The 22,738-nt window shown below is 39.6% G+C and overlaps 1 protein-coding gene across 2 annotated transcripts in view; it reads right to left on the bottom strand.

Moving 5' to 3' along the window:
* CDKL5 (cyclin dependent kinase like 5) overlaps positions 1 to 12,726 on the bottom strand; it is a 123,800-nt gene extending 111,074 nt beyond the window's left edge. For both annotated transcript variants that reach the window (XM_058860587.1, XM_058860559.1), the window contains exon 1: positions 12,640 to 12,726. The gene's annotated coding sequence lies outside the window, so the exon portion shown is untranslated. The remainder of the gene's footprint in view (positions 1 to 12,639) is intronic.
* Positions 12,727 to 22,738: the final 10,012 nt, after the last annotated feature.

Below are 22,738 nucleotides of genomic sequence, written 5' to 3' on the forward strand. Positions count from 1 at the left end.
TTCAAGTATGTTGGGTTCACAGTACTTCCACAGCACAGTAATGAACCAAAGTAAGCCTCACTCAGTGTCTGCATCCCAGAATTCACTCACCTGGAATTTAGTCCAGTTTTTACCTTGACTTATATTCCACCTTTTTTTAGTACTCCAGTCACAGCTGTACCATAAATAGCTAACACTGGCACATGCACAATTTTCTGCCCCGCCCTGACTACTGACATCTTAACTTGAAATCAATTTGGAAACTTATTTTATATGTTTCTCCTTCAGAAGCATTACATTTCTCTTAGGTACTGCAGTGCAATCAATCCCTTCTTTCATCTTTTTTTTTTAGATTAGTTTGAGCTGTTTCTCCTCTTCCTTTGGTTTTGGTTTTGCTTCTAATTAAATGGCAGCATTGTTTTCTTCAGAGGCAATCATTAGAAAACATCTCAAGTTATAATAAAAGTGAAAAACACAACATCCATTACTTTATTGTGCACTGTTAAGGAACAATATTTAAAAGAGAATGGCTGCTTGTCTTCATTTAATCAGAGAAAACGGAAAAAGATGTATCAAATTGAAGTATTTCAGTATGTACATATTCTAGATGACTTTCTTGAACACTACTTAAAAACACTTCTTCATGTTCCAGTAATCCATATACTTTTTGGACAATGTCTCTTCAGCTCATGTATTTTGGAAGCATATTTTAAAAACAACAACAAAAGCTGAGTAAACAAAAGCAATCTGTAGAAAATAAGCTCTTAGCATTTGTTACTTAAATATTCCATTAAGACATTCTGTAATTTAAAATAATCTGATTTTTGTAACAAACAATAGCTTGATTTATAATAAAACTGTAGAGCATTAACAGTGTATTTTGTACATTTTTGTACTCATAAGGTCAATCTTAAAGCACACATCACAGGACATTATTTAGCTTACAGATACTTAGGTGCTCAGCATCATTTACTGTTCTACCAGTGGCCCTACAGAACCTAAACATGAGTACACACTACACTGCAGTAATAGCCTTGTGCTTTTGTTTGCAACATGTAACTAGACAAAAGCAAGGTTATCAAGTATTGAAAACTCTCTCAGCTTTCATTATTTTCCTTCCAGATTCAAACTTCAGGTTAAAGCATATTATGATGCCACTCCTGCTGTGGTACTATGCCAAAAATCTGTTCTATGTAACTACCAGGCATTTGCCGACACTAAGCAATTCACATCACGTTCAAAATTATTTCTGATTTACCGCAGAGAACTTCACCACCACAGTCAGCCATATGTAATTTAATCTGTCCTGCAGTTCCTCCATAAAATGGCAAAGTCGATTAGAGAAGGAAAAGGAAGTTAGGAAAAAAATTTACCATGCATCATACAAACGTAATTGATCCTAGGCGTCCATCTTTAGCTCTCATTGCACCTCAAATAAGATGCAATTATTTCAGCTTCACAGGTGGACTGGCTTTTCATCCCAAGAGATAAGAATGAGCCATAAAATGATTTTAAAAAATGTAAATTAACATTGCACAAATATATATGTTACATACCGAGCTGTCAAATCCCACACTTTAAACATCAAACTGAATCTGCAGCTCCCCAATTTAAATCTTCAGCACAACATATCCTCTCAAATATTAGCAACACAGCACAAGGACTGCAATCCACAATATAATGCCATACTTGGGCAGTATGGCATTATACTGTGGTATAATGTTCAACTGTTCATCTTGAGCAGGAACACTCCAGGCCACTGGGAGCTTTATCCACAGGGGCAGCTTCTCACCATAGCCTTGTACCAGACCCTTCTTGATCACATGGGCCAGAATAGTGCACAGAGTCTTCCAGATTACCCAGCACATGGCTCTCTCAATATCAGGGCTCCACAGCAGATGAAAAATCTGTAAATATGCTCAACAGAACAGTCTCACTTTCATCCCTGCTTCCATTTCTCTACTGCAACCCAGCTTCCACTATGTCTTCCTCAGCATTGTATGCAAAACCAGCTTTAAGGGTAGGAAATATACCATATTTTCCTTTCTAAGTATTAGTTACATTCACAACAGGTTGTAGAAAGTGGAAGTGGTCAGGTCATTCATCTGTACAGCAACTTCCAGAAGCACAAATTAGGCTGGGGGTCCCATCATACAGCCCTTACCATTGAGATCCAAAGTGTAAAAAGCACATTCTTATTTTCATACATTACATTCATGCACTCATTACATTACTTTCATGCCTTACACCATCAACCTTGCATATTCAGTATTAAAAGTAATTCCCCAAATTTGGGGATCTGAATGGTCTTGGATTGCTAAAAGTGCATGGGACTTGGCAACTTGGGCAATTTGGCGGGAAATGATATGTTGTAACTATTTCTGCACCTCACAAATTGCAAAGAGATAAAAAAATCATCAAAATATCAGAAAGTGAGCAAGAAAAGTACCAAAATACTGTGACAGTCACAAAGTGAAAGTTACAACTGTTATTAATAAATTCTTTTAAAACGCAAGCTATTAAAAAAGTGTAAGAACTAGGTTTTTTTTTAATTACCCACTAATTTTAAAGTGCAAAAGTAAATTTGCTAGTGTAAACTGTTTACTTATTTTTTCAATGACTGAAAAATCTCTTCTCACTAGCATTGAAGCTTTATGTAGACTAATTCTTTAAGGACAGCATACCTCCTCTTGGTTAATTTCTTTGAAGAGCAGCAAGATAACAAGCCTGATCTGCCTTCCATTCTCAGTGAAATAGCCAACAATAGCTCAAATGTTATTTTAAGTGACTATAACTGGAACAGTCAAACAAAAGGTCACCCATTTTACTGGTATGGAAAAATACAGGATAGGCCTCCAAGCCTCCCAGGGCTGTTCAGTAGTTTGTATGATCAAAGGCAAGCAGACTTTGACCTTAATACAAGTATCGCCCCTCATCCATATATATTATTTGCAATACAATTTTAGTCACTGCATTTTACAATGATTTATATAAACAAATGTGATTTATCTCAGAAGAAAACAAACAAACATCTCCAAGCATCCAAACTTATAGTTAAAACAATCTTAAGTTTCAAATACATTAATTACAAATATACATGGATTTTTTTTCTGTGAGCTACATTAGATATTATTGAGTCAGCAGAAGCAACTGAAAAACAACTAGGTTAATAGATGGAAGGCCATGCCTTTTTTTCTTTTTTTTCTGATATGTTGTTCATTCACAGAGCTTCAGGCAACTAAAACATCAATGTGTATAGAATTTACTGAAACAGATTTAATGGTCTCCAAATGACAGGAATAGCTATTTACTTGGGAAAAGCAGAGTCATGGTTCACCTTCTGAAAATACTGTTTTGTTACTATTATTGTGGGCATCCCACACTGTCACCTTCATACTGAAATCTGTTTTTATTTATACCAGTAGTAAAGTTTTTAAAGAGAGTCAAGCAACACATTTGTTGTGCTGAAGCTACAGATTTCTTTAAATCCTAAGCTGAAAAAAATATTTGAGCCCTCCAATTTTTTCAGGAAATATTTCAATTATTTAAATTTGATTTGCTGTGCTACAGCACCCCTTTTCTCTCTAATCCCCCTCATTTCTATATATGAGGTTCTGTGTTTGAAGTTCCTCCTGGCTGGCTGACAGTCTTCTTCCTTCATCAAGCTCATATTTCTGTCACTGACTTTATAGGATATGCACAACCTCTTACCCACGTACATCAGATGATGTTTTCTATGCCTATTCCTCCTTGCTCTTGATGACAGGTCTAAGCTGAGCAGCTCTTTCCCCAAATCCCTTAACGACAGGAAATTCTTTAAAAACCTAAGTTAGACCATCAAACAGGTCTCCCACAGTACCTCTGGGTCCCATGACCATCCATGAGAATACCCTTGCTTCCCACCTAGAATAACATCCCCAAATTATCACCCCTGTGACTTCTCTCCCTCATGCACATGCAATAACCTACTGCAGCAGCATCGTGACTCTCCCACTTCCCATCTGACCTTCCCCACGCACGCTGGCCTAGCAAAAGACAGAAAATGCCATGGTGGTTATTACTACAGGCCAGCCACAGTCACACAGACTGGGGCTCCCCATTTCTTGCCCAATCTCCTCTCTAACCATCTGCCTGCTTCTGTCAGACCTGTATATGCATGCAACAGGGCTGGAGAACACGGCCCCTCTGCCAAAGTCAACGAGGAATTGGGCAAGCAGTTCAGAAGTTACTGGCAGGGTGGGAGGACAGGCTAATGGACAGATGGATGGACAGATGGAACAATTGCATAAGCAACCTTCCCTCAAACTAAAATATAACTTTGAAGTCCCACCTGTTCCACAAAGCATTTCATCAGCACTAGCCACTCCCCACTTCAAGGTTTTCTGTTTTATAATGGGCTATACTGCACAAAGCAGTAGCTTTAGTCTGTAGACGTACTGGATCAGCACATTACTGACTGTACATCACGATGTACAGCCACAGTGCTCCATAAATAACTGCCTTTAAACACAAGCTGTACCCAAACAAGATTTCACAGTTAAGGAGAAAAAGAATGGTTGCATAAAAACATTATAATGGCATGTAATTTGAAACATCCTTTGAAATAATAATGCCAGGAAGGAAAGGAGAAAGAAAGCACAAGCTCTTGGGGTGGGGTTTATTTTCAGGTTGTCCATTTATTCTAGTTTTGTTGGGGTTTTTTTTTTGGTGGGGAGGGGGTCTGTTTTGTTTTTCAAGAAATACGAAAAGAAGTAGAGAAGTAAAAATAAAGACTACTACCAATTAAAGGATCTGCAAAGGCGTCTTGCATCTCAACAGCCTAAGATTGTGTGAAGGGATAGAGAAGAAGCTGTGCTAGATGAACAGATGGATCAGGAAAGTGTGAAGAGGTCCATAAGGTAGACTTAAGTTTTTAAAGCATGAAACTTCTGAAGCCAGCACAGATTCATTGTAGGTGTTTTCATAAAAGGATTAGTTAAGGTGAGGGGAGTTGGGGGTTTCTCTGAATTTTTGAAAAAGCTTATAGGTAGATAACAGCACATTATGTGTGCATGTCGGGAGGGGTGGATTTGGGAATACATGCAGGGCAAGGAAGAATGGAAGCATTTTTGCAGAGGTTAAGCAAACAACCTGATGGCAACATTGTAGATGTGGTAGATTAAGAGTAGAATCAAAAATAGCGGCAGATCAGAGCCAAGAGGAAAGGGAAAAAAAAGCTCCTGCTTGCACCAAAGACATTTGCTTCACTTTAGTTAGAATTCTCTTTTTAAGTGCTCAAAAGAAAAAAATGCAACAGTGTCATTAAAATGAGCTGAGCAGGCAAATGTGTGTTCCCCAAAATGAGAAGAATAATTTAATTTTACACAACTTCTTCCTACTGACATTTTAGGAATAAACATACTTTTAAGAAAATACTGCTTTTGAGCAGGTCTACCTAGAAAACTTCCTGAGGGCCCTTTTCCACCACCAACATTAATTGTCACTTCAAAATACCCTACACAATCCTAATAAAAACAGCGGTAGAAAGTTGGAGAGGGAGTCTTCTACATTTATTAATAGATTCAGCCTCATTTCAGTAAACACCCATCTTGCAATAAAAAAGGTTATAATTAAAAGTAGTGTATGTTCTGAGGTTCACAACTGAAAATTAGTAACAGCTACTGTCACTGCTATGACAATTGCCTAGATTTTGACTAACAAACAGATTTAACTTTTGGATGAATAATCCAGTATATAAATAACCCAACCCATAAGCATGTAATGTATTGTAATGTATTATAAACCTGTGCCCATCTCCTGTTCATCATCATTATATTTTTATTTACCCAACACAGAAAACACTGGAGAGCTTTCAGTAGGCCTACCAACTACTTCGAACAATATCAACTTGAATATCAACTAAGATGTGTTAAAAACAGTTTCATATACTGTACAAGCTGCTGTATGTTTTGACAACTTTAAGATTTCTTCACCTCTGAAAAGGGTCACAAAGTCAGATGGGTCTTAATCCTGCATACACTCCTGTATAAGCAATGCAACTGAAGTTAAACACATGCTGAACTTACCATGTGCACAAATAATATATGGGGAGTAAACAAAATGCTGCCAAGTGTTTAAAACAAAAAACAGAAAAGGAAAATTTGCAATTTGTTTTTAGCTACTGGAAAGTTTTATTGAATATAGCAGGGTAACAGGAATTTAGAACAAGTGTAAAAGGACTGACAGAAGAGCTTTAGGAACAGTTGACTATGACACGCCCCCAACTTTCTGTGCACCTTGGTTTTGCTATTAATATTTCAGGTAATAGCTAAAAACACAGCCTACAAAAACAAGCAAACAAAACAAACACAAAAACAACCAATGCCAAAAACAAAACAAACAAACCACTCTCACCATCTTGGAAAGAAGCAGAATGACGGAACTAAACTACACTTATTCATTGAAAATGCCTGTGACAAACCTGCAATTAACATGATATGCTGCAACATGCAAGATGCAGCAAATCTCAGTGTGCCTGGTAAGAGTAAGAGCCAGCAGAGGGTAATACCCAAATCCTTCCAGCAGACTTCTGAAGTTTGTCTACTACAGATCGCCCACCAGAACACCATCCTCTTCACCATCACCTAGAAATGCATCCAGATGAAAAGGGAGAGGAGAGAAGAAGAGCAGCACACGCCCCCAAGCATCACGAGCCCCCAGCTCTCAGGGCACACTGGACCTTCTGCTCTACCAAGACCAGCATAGTATTGACATAATGCTGAGGCAAACACAGGGAGCTTCTGAGAAATGAATTACAAAAATACACAAAAAATAAATATGACCTTCTTAAGATTAGGAAATATAGCAGCAAATAGAAAGCTTATAAGCACAAATTAACTATCAAGTTTAATTCAAAAGATTCTGTGCTTTAAAGAGAAATATATAGAAGTACGAAGTCCCACTTGCTTAAAAAGCTGGCAGTTATTTTGCAGCCATGAAATCAGATTGGTTTAACAAGTTAAAATATCACCCAGAATATCACATGCAGGCCAAACAGAAGGCTCTATCCTCTCCAAGTCAGGAAGTGATGAGACTGAAAAGCCCTCAATGATGTACATTCACTTACTTTGCATATAAAGTGGGACTTTACAGCTGAGGAGTTGCTCCCATCATAAGCATTAACTCAAAGTAAACTAAACACATGGGAAAACTCCAGGTGTTTCTACACCAGATAGTGATCCCAGAGAACCATGAATTTAGGAAGCACTTAAGAAAAATCCATTTTAGGATCCCAACTTCTATGAATTTGGTAATGAAGTCAGCCAAAACATACTTCTACACAGAAATCACATTAAGTGTAAACTGTTTAACTGTTTCTTGAAATTGTCTAAGAAATGTACAGTTCCTACAGTACACCATGACTTTTAAGCACTGACACCTAATTATGAAGAGGAGAAAGGAATAAAAAAATTTTGGTTTGATATTTGAGCTCCAATAAATATTTTTTTTATACTTAATAGTTGAATAAATATTTTATTCTACTGAACCTTGCAGCCACATCCTCCCCTTCCTTCAGCTGAATACAGCAGTGTGTTACCATCAACATCTGCACTACTACAGTCATCTGTAAGAACACATTAACAGAGGCAGTGATACAATTTACCAAAATAATGGAGCTCTATGTGGCTGGTATAGCAAAGATTCAGTTAAAAACTGATTAATACTTTGGGGTTTTTCTCCCCCTGCCTTTTTTTTTTTTAATAATATTACCATGAAAGTATTTCTTCTAAATGCCAACTACATCACCATGTTAAGATTATACTCTTTTCTCCAAATAAGTGTCAGTGTTAAATTAAGTTACCCTATTATTATAAATAAATAACTAAAAGATTAAATTTCAAGACAATAGTAGGCAATTCCAACACTAAAAGGCTGTATTAGGAATTCAAATTTGAAGCCAAGCTGGAACACACAAACATCTCTGCTGAAGTAATGTTAGAAAAATAAATCTAATTACACTAAAGCTAGAATTAAAAGCTTCTGGGATTTAACAGTTCAGTATCAAAGAAAGTCATCATATAATAACTAATCCATTGCATTTTCCTCATTTTAAAACACAGCAATAGATTATTTTTACTCCATATCAGCTAAATGCAACTTAGGTCTCAAACATCAATTGACAAACATGATTGAGAAGAGGAACACAACTAACTTTAGAGCCCATACATTCATTTCTGAAATTACTTTGCTTAAAGGAAACAGGCATGGAAGTTCTCTGAAAGCTAACCTATTTCCAATGAAATTCTCAGAGAAGGGAGGAAAGAAATATATGCAATATTTCTATAGCAACACAGTTTTAAACATGCAGAACCTTTTACATTTATTTTGTTCTTTCATTGTGACTTAGCCAAGATATTTAACACAACTATTTCTGCCATGCTAAAATATCTTCATTAACAGTGATAAAGAAATATATTATCACAGTCTAAATTTTAAAAAGTATTGTTAAAAGCTGAATACATTACTCTTGTGAACATTCAGAACTGCATCATCTTTCCTTCATCCACATTTAATATTATGAAACTGCACAGACTCAGCAAGAGGGCTGATGTTGCAACAGTGATTTCCTCTTTTTAGGTATCATTTTAATATTTGTTTTAATTTATATTATAAAATTAATGCTTACTGCTTCTGATGCAGAAAGCTGGTATAACAATTCATAAATAGATCTTAATCTAGATACTAAAGTAGCAGAGTTAAAATATAGAATTTGGAACCAGGAAATTAATTCTATTATTCATTATATTACAAACACTCATCAGTCATATGTTAGAAATACCATCAGAATGATGACGTTCTGACATAAAAATCAAGATAATAATCTAGAGTTTATAGGTTTAGCTCATGCATAATACTAAAATTCTTTAAAATTCTCAAATAGAAATTATGGCAAATGCAAGGCGTCCTTGTTCCTTTCACATGATGAGCACATAGTGATGAGCAATGACTTCATTTATCCTCCATATCAACACATTTCCAGGGTAGCGTTCTCTCATTACCGTTTCATGACCTATGTTCATACTTTGCACACAATAAGCATATAACCAATAAAAGATTTCATAAATTAGAACTCATATCCTAGTCAGAACTTAAATAGTACCTATGAAAAACTGTTGGTTAGGTCTTTTTTGTCCAGATTTCTACTGCTGTTATACATTTGAGAGTGAAAGCCAGTGCTTACATGTGAACAGTTTTGAAATTCAAGAGTTTCCTTATATAGTCAGTATTATAAATAGTTATTTTTATAGCAGCACTGAACTGACTTTTCAATATATATACAGAGGGTGTTTTCTGCTTACAGAAATTATTCTGTTATTCTACCTTGTACTTCCAGTCTTAGCTCTCCTCCCACTCACAGTCTGTTGTATGGCTCCACACAACAACAGAAATAGCCACTGCTAGTGTAAGGCCACCCTGGGACTACAGTTCACAGAACACCAGCTTGGAAGGGACCTCAAGGATCACTCGGCCCAACCTTTCCTGGAAAAGGCACAGCCTAGACAAGATGGCCCAGGACCCTCTCCAGCTGTGTCATACAAGTATCCAGTGTTTGGGAATCCAATGGTTTCCTGGAAAGGTTGATTATTCTTTCAACTGATTGCTCCTATTGTAAAAAAATATCCCCAGGAATAACTGGTACTCATCACCTCTCATCTCGTCCATGGGACTCCTTGCAAAAGGGAGTCTCCATGTTCTTTGTAGCTACCCTTTAAATACCAGAACATGATGTTAATTAGATTGGTGGTCCAGTAACAGTTCCCACCAAACTAATCCAAACTTCTATTTTATAAAGAGGCTGTCTTTATACTAATCATACAGTATTTACACTTCCCCATAGCTGCTTCACTGGTAAAGAAGGCTTATGAAATGTATAATCTCAAGGGTTTTGTTAGGAACATACAGATAGAGTGTGCATTTCAGTACTAAAATCTCCAAGTCTATATTTTCCCCCATTATTTTTAAACTAAAGTGATAGGATCTATGAGAACATTAAAAAGGATCTGCAATTTCTTTGTTTCAACACCAAGTTTTGAAAACCAAGCCAGCGCATATCAGCTACAACATTAACAGGTTTATTGTAACTCTCATTTTAAATTTAGACTAAAGGAATCAAAACAATATCTACTTTCAGCTTCCATAAAATTCCAATCTAAAATTAAAAAAAAAAAAACTTTAATATAAACCAACCACGGATTATATATCATATTCACTAAGACTGTCCACATTAAGTTAAAGTTAAAAAACAAGCATTATGCAAGTATTTCTTACATGTGTATCTTTAAAGGTAACTGCTTTTAATGGCAGGTCCAACACCAACTGAAATTAATTCTAAAATATCTAAAACATGGTATAGCATTTGCTCCTTGCAATGCTCGATATCTACAGCTTTAGATTTTTCCACACTCCTATAAAATATGGTCTTTCACCAGTTGTAATGTGCCATCCAGTTCTCCAGTATGCTAGAAAAATCTAAGGAGCTAAATCAAGGCAACCAAGATTTTGACACATTTCTGATGTAATTACCTAAATACTACAGTTTTATGTAAATACTGACAAACAAGGCCATATCCCTAAGAGCTATTCAATGCAGAGGCTTCTTGAGGCAAGAGATCTCTCCTTGAAGAACATCTGGCCAGAAGTACAAAGGGGGAGATTTTCCTTTCTATTGTCAAGTGAGCAAAATGAGAGAAATTTTGAACACCCACACAACTAGGGGTAGTATTTAAGTCTGTACAATAGAAAAGGCCAATATTTTTCTTATTCAATCCACCTATTAAAAATGACACTTCGTGCTTCTACTATACACAAATATATTTTACAAAAAGCTTACTTTTTTTCCCCAACTGCAGATCTTTTTGCTTTTAAAAGCACACACACTAAGACAAGAACCATCTTAATGATGTTTTATGCAGACCCAAATGTAAAATGCTGTTTTAGGCAGACCCAAAAGTCTATCTGAAATGCACAATTTTGACACACTTACACAACATATGGGAAATAAATAAGCATACACATAGAAAGCAAACTAAAGCAGGACTTGTAGATTGTACTAGCCAAGGAGCCAGTATCAGCTGGCCACATACAACTTGATCACTCATTACAGTGGAAGCTGGTGGTGCTCAACAACTCTGAAAAACAGCAGAGAGGCATGAGGGAAACAAAAGAAACTAAGAAGACAATTTTAAACTTCTCTCCTGCAATACTGCAGAGCCAGTTGTGATCTGCGTTTATCAGTGTGCCAATGGATTTTCCCAGCCCTCCTCTGTTGCACATTCTCTTACAGCCTATTTGAGACTTCGCAAAGCTTTACTAGATAAACATATATTTGAAATAAATGATTCTTCCAGATGTGACCATGACTAATGCATTACCATCCTGACAAGCCTACCGAGTACAAGTCGGGTAATAGCTTCCCTCGCCCGAGGCAGAGCACCCAGGAATATGCACGATCATTACTAATTTCACTATGGCAGTTGCAGGCTGTTGCTGCCTCAGACAGCTCTACCTGCCGCAGCCATGGTCGGCACCGCACGATGCAGACAGGAGGAGGATCTCTCCGAGCGAGGCTGGAGTAGTTCAGCAACAGCGTGCAGAGCCCTCACATTCATAAAGAGAACGGAATAGGAGCTCCGCTTCTTGCTCCTCCAGCCCTAGAAGAGGCATTGCTGCAGACACACAAAACCCTGCTTGAAAAAAATCCTTTTGCCTTCCATATACTCCAAGGACAGCAACCGAGGTTTCCCTGCTCACCCACCAATGTAAAAGATGAAAGCTGAAGCAGATGCAAGGAATAGCCCAGCAACGGGAATCCCGGCATCCCTCACCTTCCTAGCGGCTCGAGGTGAGGAACAGCCTTCTCTCCTGGGTGTTGTCCCCTCCGATGCTCTCCATCACCACCTGCCTACCTTGGAACAACTAGTACGTTTTCTCACAACTGGCACCGACAATGCACAAACCCAGCAACAGGGCGACTGATTTAAAAAAAACCAAAACAAACCCAAAACCACAAACACAAAAAAAAACCCCCAAACCCACCCAAAAGACAACACTGCCTCCCCCAAATTATAATAATCTATGGAGCATCTTTTTAAGAGAAAGCCCTAAGCACTCCCAGTGAGACGGAAGACGGTATTAGGGAGGAAGCAGGGAGAGCTCGCCCAAGACAAGGCTCAGGGGCGGAATCCCACGGACGGAATCCCACGGGCGGCCACCTCCCCGCCCCGGGGCACTCCCGGCCGGACCGAGGGCGGGCCGCGCCCGCCGGCTCTGCCCCCTCCCGAGAGGGGCGGCCGCGGGCCCCGCGCCCCGCCGGACCCCGCCGGGCACCGCAGCCTCACCCCCGGGCCCTTCCCGGCCCCTCGGGCGCACCTGGGCTGGGAGCGGAGCGGGGCGCAGACACCCACCGGCCCTGGCGGGGCGGGAGGAGGACGGCAAGCAGCCGCCAGCGGCGGCGGGGAAATCGCGGCTGGCCGGGAAGGAGAGGGGACGGACAGGGAGCCGAGGGAAGAGGGCGAGGCGCGGGGTTGCCTCGCCGCAGCAGCGGCAAGAACCCGGCAGCCGGGCGGTGACAGGTGAGGGCGGCGGAGGGCACGGGGCGAGCTCCCGGCGCGCCTCCCCTACCTGCGCTCCGGCGCTGCCGCTGCTCTCGGTGCGCCCGCTGCCGCTTCCCCGCCCGCTGCCGCCGCCCCCTCGCTGCGCTCCCCCGCCCGCCGCGCTCAGCCAACCCCGCTGGCCGTGGGGCCCGCCCCCGACCCGCACTGACGTCCCCGCTCGCCAATAGCAGAGGAGCGAGCGGGCATCAGGCCGCGCCCCCGCCCCTCTCGGCCAATCGCAGCTCGCCATGGGCACATCTCCCCGCCCCTGGCACCGCCCCCCGCGGCACCGCCCCGGTCGGGGCCGGTTCGGTTGAGGCGCAGCTGCCGCGCAGCGGGCGCGGGAGGCGGCGCGGCCCCGGTCCCGCGGGTCGTGTCGGGCGGTCCCGGGGGCAGGTCCGGCCATGGGGGACACTGGGACAGGGGGATACCTCCGCAGGTGGAGGAGCGGGGGAGCAGCCCCCGGCAGCAAGGCACGGCCGTGAGGGATGGGTCCTTCCCTGACAAGGAGGGGGCGCGGGGCTTTTCGTGCGGGGGATTCCGCGGAACGGATGAGCTTCCTCCTTTGATTTTTTTAATTTCTTTTTTCTTTTTTTGGCATGGAAACTGGTCCCCGCCTCCGGCACGCAGAGCCGTTTGTCACCCGAGTGCGGGGCGGGGAGGCGGGAGAAGCGCCGTAGGAGCTGCTGATGCTTTTGCTGGATGGGTGGAGAGAAGGAGAGCGGCTGGAGAGAAGGGGAGCGGGGATGTTAAAAATCAGCATATCTTTTTTTTTTCTTTTTTTTCCTTCATCAGCTCCTGACACGATGAAAATGCCTCCAGCCCTTAAGCATTTCTGCATCCTTTTTTTACAAAACTCTAATCTGGGTTTTCAGAATATGTTGCTGGCGCCTGTAAGGCTTTCACCTTTTAGCTTTGCTCACACAGAATAACAGTTTTAAACCAAAGCCACTTTCCAGCAGGCATCGAATATCAGATGCATCACGGCAAAATGTAGCTCTGCAAGTTATGGTGCTCAAACTCGACTCCCATTTTCCTGGTATGCTTCAGTGGCTATTTAAATTAGACAAATGTTATGAATCCCAATGGACATAACATGCTGCAGAATTCAGCAATGGCTGAATATTGCTATCAGAAGTATATTTCTTCTTTAAGGATATGTACCCTACAAAAATCTGCACAGACAGATAGCAGAATTTAAGGCATTGCAGTACATAAAAATCAGGCATCTCATTTTCATTTGTTGTTCCACACAGACTGCTTCATGAGCCTTGGGGCACTGAAGTGTTTTAGTTTGGATCAGGGATGCACTTTTGAAGTAAATGCTGTCATCATCTCTGCTAACAGTGCTGTAATTCAGAGTGTGGAGTGGTGTTGGAGTGCATGAAATAGATCCCTTTTGTACAAAGCTAAACGAATGCATTCCTGCCACAAATGAGCACTGGGTGGGTCTCAAACTGAACTGGAATCCTTGAGGTGAGTACAGCTTGAAGATCAGGCCCTCAGCACCAATGGTTGCACTCTACAGGTCTGTCAGACCTTGGTGCTTGCTAGTGTAGTTGAAGATTTGCAGCTTTGTAGTTCAGAAGGAAGGTCCCAGGAGGTTTCTAGTGTAACATCTGAAAGACCTGATTCTTGGTTCACAGCTGGCAGTCAACCGATACTTAAAAACTTTGATGGTTGAAAGTCTGCCAGAACTCCCAGTTCATGTATGGATCATCCCATATTCTTGTGGCAGGAGTACTTCACATCATCTGCAGCTGTAAGGATAACTTGAACTGAAGTAAAAAATGTGCTATCGCTGCTGCTGTTTCAGATATTGTCTATGGCTTTTGTGGTCCTTATTAATCTCCCTACCCCTGCAACAGATTCCAGGATAGATGGCAGTGGTGCTGCAAGTTTAAAATGAAGATAAATGACTGGGTAGTGATTTAATAATTAAAAATAACTGAATTAACTTCCAATAACATATGTTAACAATGAAAATATCTTTTTTTCTATCAGTGCATCTTGTCATTTTAATATGAGGCCAGATTGTAAGAAATGTAGCACACAGTTTTTGTAAGAAGGCATATAGAGAACCACTGTGGTAGCAAAATCAGATCTGAGAGATTTTTTCTTACAACATGCACGAAATTTTTTTTCTTACAGTGCTTCTCACAGGCAACCGGTTTCATGCACTAACATGATGTAGTTACTCCTTTTACTGGGATCTGTCTACTTACAGAAGGTGTGTGAGAGAGAAATATTTTATTTGATAGATAAGATAAAACACTTTCTTATAAACTTTAATCTTGAGGAGCTTGACTACAGACAGCAGTCCATAATTTTACATGTCTGAAATCAAACATTATAGCTCATTTGTCTTCTAGGTTACTTCCATATTCTTCATTGTATTTTTTGCCCTGATCTTGTGGTTATAACAGACATGTTAGAATACAACAGATCTTTGTTTACTGTCTCCAAAAGTTTAAGGCTAATTAACTCAGTTATAAAGATGGAATTTTCTAATGTGAACCCTTCAAATCAAACGTGATGTGGAGGCCAAACCCTTTTTTACTGACACATCTATTACAGAGATTTATTTTTTTTTTGGCAAGCTAGACTACATTCCACAAAGTCACTAAAACAAAATATAGGAAAAAATGCATTTTACCAGGTGAAGCAAACATATATATGACTGAATATAAATAAGCAGCAGGTCTCATTTATAACAAGATATCTTTTTTTTAGACAAACTTCCTGTTAAAAAAAGTAGAAACACTCGAGTTTGCCAAGAGACACCTAAGTGTTTTCTCCAAGAACTCCTAAAGGCATTGTGGAGTGATCAAGGCCAGAGACAAACACCTGAAGGCAGCAGTCAGATTGCCTTGACTTCCCTTTGCTGGCTCAGTGTCAGGCTGGCCCTCCAGTGCAGATCAGAGCAGTCTGATCTGTTCTGCTGGAAATGGCGAGAAGGGCCAAGTCCTACACGTGTTCTACTTCTCTGGAGCACCTGTGAGTCACCACAGCAGCCGGGTGAAAAGGCAGCTCCTGGTTTGGTGGCCAGCCAATGTCATACAGCCTGGAAGGAGAGACCTGCTTGCCCACTGCATCCTGTATGTTCAGTGACACTAAGAGCCAAGTAGGAATAAGTTTGATGTAGGAATAAGTGGAAGTGAGAGACAAGGGGACACTGAGTAATGAGCATTAGTTTAGTGAGGTATGAATGTATGTAAATGGGCCAAGATATTATTATGGCATTAGAAGAGCCTTTAAAAGGGCAAAAATCAATGGGAGTTTTTCTTAGCTGGAAAGTGCAGAAATTGGCACGTGGATAGTAGCAGAATATTCGTTTTTTCTTTCTTGCAATGACATTTCATTACATACAGAAGAAAGAAAAAACATGAAATAGTCAGTAGATATTGTTTCTTTCTTAAAGTCTTAAGAGAAAACAATGTAACAAAAGGGAGTGATGCTGGTTTTATTACTACAAACTGGTTGTTGCTTTCCTGGGAACCAAGCTCTCAGTTGAGCAATCAATATCTTCAAAATAATTTTATGGTGAATTTCCTATACAGTGTTGCACTTTTAATATATGCAATAGTCACAATTCTCAAGTGGCAGAGTCTGCACTGACATCCTTTTACAAAACTTCCTAAAACGTGTATTTTAAAATTTGTAATTTGCAAGTATTGCTCCTGATCATTTCATTTTGACGATTAGGCCCATGATCAAAAAGCTATGGCTTTATTCCTTCCTGCACAATCATTTCTATGCAAGGACTACAAACCAATTCTTTCTTTATTTGGTGGGTGATGCAACCAAAATGGCAAGTGGATCACTCCACAAGATTTTCCTGGTATGGGTGGGGTGTGTGTGCCAGAAGGGATGACGGTTTTCTGCACATCCCTGTGACAGAAATACAAGCAGCTCTGCCCAGCACTTCTAAGCTAGATTAAGTCCTTCCAAGCAGGAAAGTAACAGAAGAAATAGTACTTGGTCTTTAAGAAATAGTCTTACTGTCTTCTTTAACAATACTTGTTTAGGCTATGAAAAGTACCAGTTATCTGGAGCTTACCTACTCTCTCTGCCTCTTAGTTTAAAAATAGGTTTTCTGTGCTGCTTACCCACTTGATGTATTCTCCCCTATGCATTAAAACTGCCCTTTCTGCTGGCTTCCTAAACATACGTGGGTAGATCGTGAGATACACATTCTGCTTTTACAGAGGCAGGACTCAGCCTAATTATAACCTTCAGATCAGAATGTGACTGTTTTGACTTGCAGAAGCGAAGATGAATAACTGAGTTGTTGGCATTTAATTTCAGATATTCTGAACTCAGTCCACTTTTTACTGTAACTTATTGTACTTATGACAGTGCTAATACCTGAATAAAATGACCAATGTATGCAAGCGATCATTTACATTGTATTTTCCAACAAAGTAAATTGATTTTTAGCAAAGTTAAAAACACTGGCTGTTCTTTTGTAAATCTAAAATCAGTGTGTTTTTATTATTTCTCTATGACAAGAAAGTAGTAGACAGAATAAAGTTAAAAAATATTTTACCAGACTATGTAATTTAGGCAATCTGACATCTCAAGAGCTGTACATCTTTATTTCAATAATAATGACCAGTTGTGGTTAATGGATTTCATTCATCTTAATATCTCTTACTGTGTGTAATAGGCATATTCAGTGTGCACACAGGTAGCTTTGACCGTGACATATTTCATCCTTGAGCATAATTCATAGTTCTATGTCAGCATTTGGTTGGAACAAGACGGGGATGGCATGATTGCAGGGTGGCTTTCTGCTGCAGTAGTCTGTGTGTAAAGCTCTTGAAGGCAATTCCTGGTTGTTTAGACCCTTCAATGCTGCAGTTCTCACCTTCATCTCAGAACAATGGTACTGACATATATCATTACAGACTTACACATTGCTTTGTTTTCCACCTATTTTTCCCCATGGAGCTCTGGTGTCGCTAGCAATGATGTCAGAATGAGTGTCCCTATGGTGTCCCTAGCAATGATGACAGATTAGGTAGGACAGCTCTCATATTTTTGTAGTGATTATTTTCTTAAAATCAGTCCCATTTTGAGAACATTTGTACCGTTACATAAACAGTTTCCCAAAGCATGTCCCTTTTATTATATTTAAATACTGTACTATACTTTCCTTCACTGTTTGATTTCTCCTTCTCACTCCTTTCTCTCTTAGTTGCATTTAAACAATGTAACCATACCAGCAGTATTCCTCATTTGGGGGCTCTTTTGACTGAATTTTTAAGAGACAATGTTTCCATACAAAAGAAAACATAAAATTCTATAAAACATAAAATTTGTTAATTGTCTTATTAAGCCAAGCCTCATGGAGAATCTGTGTTTCTACATTTAGTGTCTGTATACACAATCAAAAAACTTTATGTAATATATTAAATACTGCACCTAGGTTGATGTACCGCTAAATGTAATCTCCAATTACATCAAAAATATAATTTCTTTCAATGTATTTTTAGTAAGGGGAGAGATGTGTGTGTTTTTGTAGCCTGACATACAAAAGGTTATGTTCTAAAAACTGAATTTAAATATAGCAGAGAAAGAGGGGTTGGGCAACAGTATCAAGGCAGTTGAGATGTTACAATTATTATTTATTGTAACATGTATTAATTAGCATCACAATTTTTCTTAAAAAGAGTCTTATTATTGGACAGAATTCCTATTTAGATGGATCAGGTTTCATACAAACACAAGAAGATCATCCTGTTTATGTATGATATATGTATATCATACATATATGATAGACATTTGCCTAGATGTATCCAAATTTGTAGCATCATGGCAGAGGTGCACCTCAAACATAGATTTTTGAGGAAAATACTGAACTGGCTTTCCTGATGTTTATGAGGAACTCAGCAAGGACACGTAAGAGCACACAGGAGATAACATGGATGTGCATTCCTGAATTTTTAACAAGCAGATAATATCTACCATCCTGGGTAGGGTGGATGTGAGAGCTTGACAGATGATATAGTGGGGACAAAATGCAAATGGACTTCAAAATGAAGACAGTGTGTCCTGGTGCTGTAAAGAGGAGGGAACAAAGAGAGGGTTTTAGGACAGGAAGATTTAGAACTTGCCATCTCCCATAGTGATGATGAATTATTAAGGTAGTTCATGGCAAGGGTAAGAAAACAGATGTTGCAGCAATAAATGTGTGGCATAATGAAAATTTGGATGAGTTTTAAGTACGCATATAAATGCAAAAAGCCTTCTACTAGAAATGTTAGAAAAAAAAGTCTTGTTAGGATTTCAGCATAATTTGGCTATGAAAAAAAAGATGGAGGTGGAAAGTGCAGATAAATGGCAGGCTAGATATGATTTGTCATGGTGACTGCAAAGGAGATGCAACTGAAAGTGCTGTTTTAAACATATCATTCTTGGGGTCATGTCCCTGGAGAACAAATCTTAGCCAAATTTTCTGACGCTTTCCTTAGAATAAAAACAATCAGATCTGAGTGAAGAGATGAATATTCAAAATAATAACTAAATCATCATAAGGTCACATTGTCATAAATGCTGGAGGTGTGTCTTAAAAAAATGCCAAATAACATGAAGTGGTAATGGATAGATGCACAGAGAGAAAAACAACAATAAAAAAAGAAAAATCTTGGAAACTTAAGAAGGACAAGGTTTCAGTGATGGATTATTATTTTTCAACTTCAGTTCAAAACCAGTAACAGTCAAAGGTAAAAGCAGATTATGTTTTGTCTAAGGGGAGTTTACCTAGTTTACAGAGGTTCTGGAATGAAACTGGAGAAGAGGTAAATCTAATGAGCTTGGAGATGGGAGTGAGAAGCAGAGCAGTTTGTAGCTGGTGAGAAAAGGGGATCAGAAAAAGAATGTTTTTGGTGGGAGCGTGAGAACTGAAGGAGGAGTGAACAACAGTTTGCTCAGGATGGAAGAACTGAGGCAAACGGAGGAGTTGGAAAAGAGAAATTCTTAGGATGTGACATGGAGAAAGGAATTACAGAAAGGGAAGTGATGGAAAGCAGATGTCTTCATGTAGAAGACATTAGTGAGATACCAATGTGGAGAGTGAAGGAGATGCAGGAGAAGAGTAAAAGGGAGGATGATTCAGGGTAGCTAAAAATCCTACTTAAGATGACAGATGTTCCCCAACTGGAGAATAGAGAATTACTTAACTAGGAAACAGGAAGAAATACAGAAGGATAAAAAAAGCTTGCAGTGGGGAAAAGGGGTGAAGAGAAGGAGGTAAAAAATTAACACAAATACTTGGGATAAAAGAGAAAGGAGACAAGAAATGTGGGGAAAAGAGAAGGGAGACAAATAACAAGAAGTACTGATCATCTGAAAATTGTGAAAAGATTGACTGACAAGGTTTGAGGGAGAAGATGACCTCAAGTATGTGGGTGCAAGGTATATGATCATTGTTTAAAAGAGAGGAACACGGCATCAGAGATTCAAAAATATGGCTGATGAAAATTAGTGCAAGGCTGTAAGCCTTGGTATAGGCTGAACTGAAGGAGGAATGAACACAGAAGGGAGAAATGGGACCCTTCAGCTAAGGGCTCAGGTGAATTGATAAAGACTTACATGGGATACAGTGAAAATAAAATAATGCCTTGAGCTGAAATCAAAGAACAAGGCTGAAGATGGAGAGCAAACAGAAAGAAAATGATAGGGGAAAGTGAGAAGGGTCATGTTTAATGTTGCTAACAGTTGAGAAAAAGGGGTGTAGCCTGGGAGGAGTATGGACAGGGAAAGAGCAAAAGTCCAGTGTGACTGCCATGAAATGTGTCAGGGGGGATAGAAATGAATGGAAAAGAGAAACTCCTGAAAGAGAGGGAAGATAAAAAAAGGACCCAGGACTTGGTGAGGGTGAAAGGAACGACATATGAAAAAGTCATGGATGACAGGGGTTTTTTACAGAGACAAAGAGAGTGGGAGGAAAGAAGGGTGTAGGTGTGAAATTTGAAGCTGTGAAACAAGACAGGTAGAAGCAGTAAGAAAGGAAGCTGTAGCATTAAGAGAAAATTTTCAAACTTGGATGGTGAAAATAATGATCCTAAATTCTGTTTCGCTATCTTAGTAAAAGTGGCTTTAAAGTAGAGTCCCTCAAAATATTTTTCTTTTTTCTTTCCAGACATCATCTGCAAATAGTTACTCAGATGTGTGGGCTTTTCTCTGGAGAGAGCAGCAGGAAATGAACCATGGATTCCTACTCTGTCATCTTTAGTGTGTTTATTAGGTGGTGGTAGAAAGGCTGATAGAAACTTTATTTAACAAAGTATCAGGTGATTCATTTAGCTGAGAGAAGGAAGAGATGTTAATAATGCCATTCCTAAACAAGTTTAGATCTTTCTGTTTCACCACATTTGGCAGGTGTGTTTGGATGATAGGTGTAACAATGCCTAATACAGACTTCAGTGTGAATGCAACCTAAATGGCTGAGATCAGGTTTATTTCAGCAGTCTGCACTGGAGGGCTCTGCTGCTTGATAATAATGTTGGTTTCTGTCTTAGGGACTTTCCTGTTTCTGCAGCTGCTTCTGCTTTGTTTGGAAGTGGATACCTTTTTTTTATTATTATTTTTTCCCCTGGAGGTGGGCCTTACTGTGCTTCTGTCACCTGGAGTTTGGGTTTCTGCAGAGAACAGTCCGTAAGACTAAACCCAGAGATCAAAAGGGTGCTTCCCTGGGTGAGCACAGAACACCCACTGGCTGAGTGAGTTCCTCCTAGTGTTCCTGGCAGGCAGCTTTGGCTCCCGTGAAATTCAAAGTGTGTGTTTTTACATGCAAAGCTTTGGGACGGGATCCATCTTGCTCGAATTCACCACTTAGTCCTTGTAATAGCTCGGCAGCTGGGGCTCTTCGCGTGAGGTGGTTCTGCTCTCACCTGTCCTGGGGAAAGGTCTGCTGGTCTCGTATCTTGTGTGCTGACCATGGTGCTCCTCACCAGCATTAGCATTTCAGTCATAATGTCCACAAAAAAGCCTGTTTCCATGAGAAGCTTTCTCCTTCCTGTTTTTGAGAAGGGATTTTGTTGTTAGGCCTGGGGAGCTGCAGCAGACTGTGATTCTGATTTGTTTTCTAGGAATGACTAAGAGAGGAGGAGTTTGTACGCTCTGACTAAATTCTGATGACTCTGTTAGCAACCACATTTCTTTAACTGTACATGAGCTTGCTGAAAGTATGTTTTTAATCTTGTAAAACCCTCCTCAGTTTCTGATGTCACTTCTCACATACATTATGTTAATTTCCATTTTTAGCTTCAATCCTTCTGTGTTTGGCATACAGGATTTTCCAGGAATATTTTCAAATGGATTTTCTCAACTTAGTAAACCTATTACGTTAATATATTTTCATTGTTGGCTAATGTCTGAAGATTTCTTGTTTTGAGTAAAACCCCTTGACCCTAGTTAAAACCAACATTTTGTTTTACTATGTAAGCATCTTAAAAATGAAATACATTAAATTAAAAAAAAAAATAAATTAAGAACTAGTATGGTGGAGATTTTGCTTTCAAGTTATAGCAAAGAATGCAGAGAAAAAAGTACAAGTTTTGATCAGAATAATGAATATGTGGGATTAACAACTTGGTTGGAAGCTACATCAGAAAAAAAGGTGGTTATTTGAATCCTCAGAGGCAAAACGAATGAATCACACAGTAGCTGATTTTGGTTGAGAATGACAGTTGTCCCAGATTAGCTTCCCTGATACCATTTTAACAGCATCCAACCACGACAGTGAATAGTTTCTTGTGTTTGGTCCCCAACCAGGAAAAAAATGTATAAGAAAAAAATCTGGATGTGCAGCTTGATACTCCCCATTGAATATCTGAAAACATAAGGCTGCAGTTCTCCATTGTGGACCACTCCCTGGTGAAACGAATATCCTTTTCTCCAAAACTGTGTTGGAACTAGTTATCCTGTACTGCAGTGACATCTACTGAAGAAAAGCAAAAAAAGTCTTGGGAAAGCAGTATTTGCCTCTCTAAAACATAATACAAACACCAGGGATTTAATATATTATTGAATACTGAGAGGTTTAATATTTTTCCCTTTGTCAATTTCAGAACTATTATTATGTATTTCTGAGGAAGCACCCATTGCCACTATGTTCCCAG

The sequence above is a fragment of the Poecile atricapillus genome, chromosome 1 (assembly GCF_030490865.1).
Source record: "Poecile atricapillus isolate bPoeAtr1 chromosome 1, bPoeAtr1.hap1, whole genome shotgun sequence".
Lineage (NCBI taxonomy): Eukaryota > Metazoa > Chordata > Aves > Passeriformes > Paridae > Poecile > Poecile atricapillus.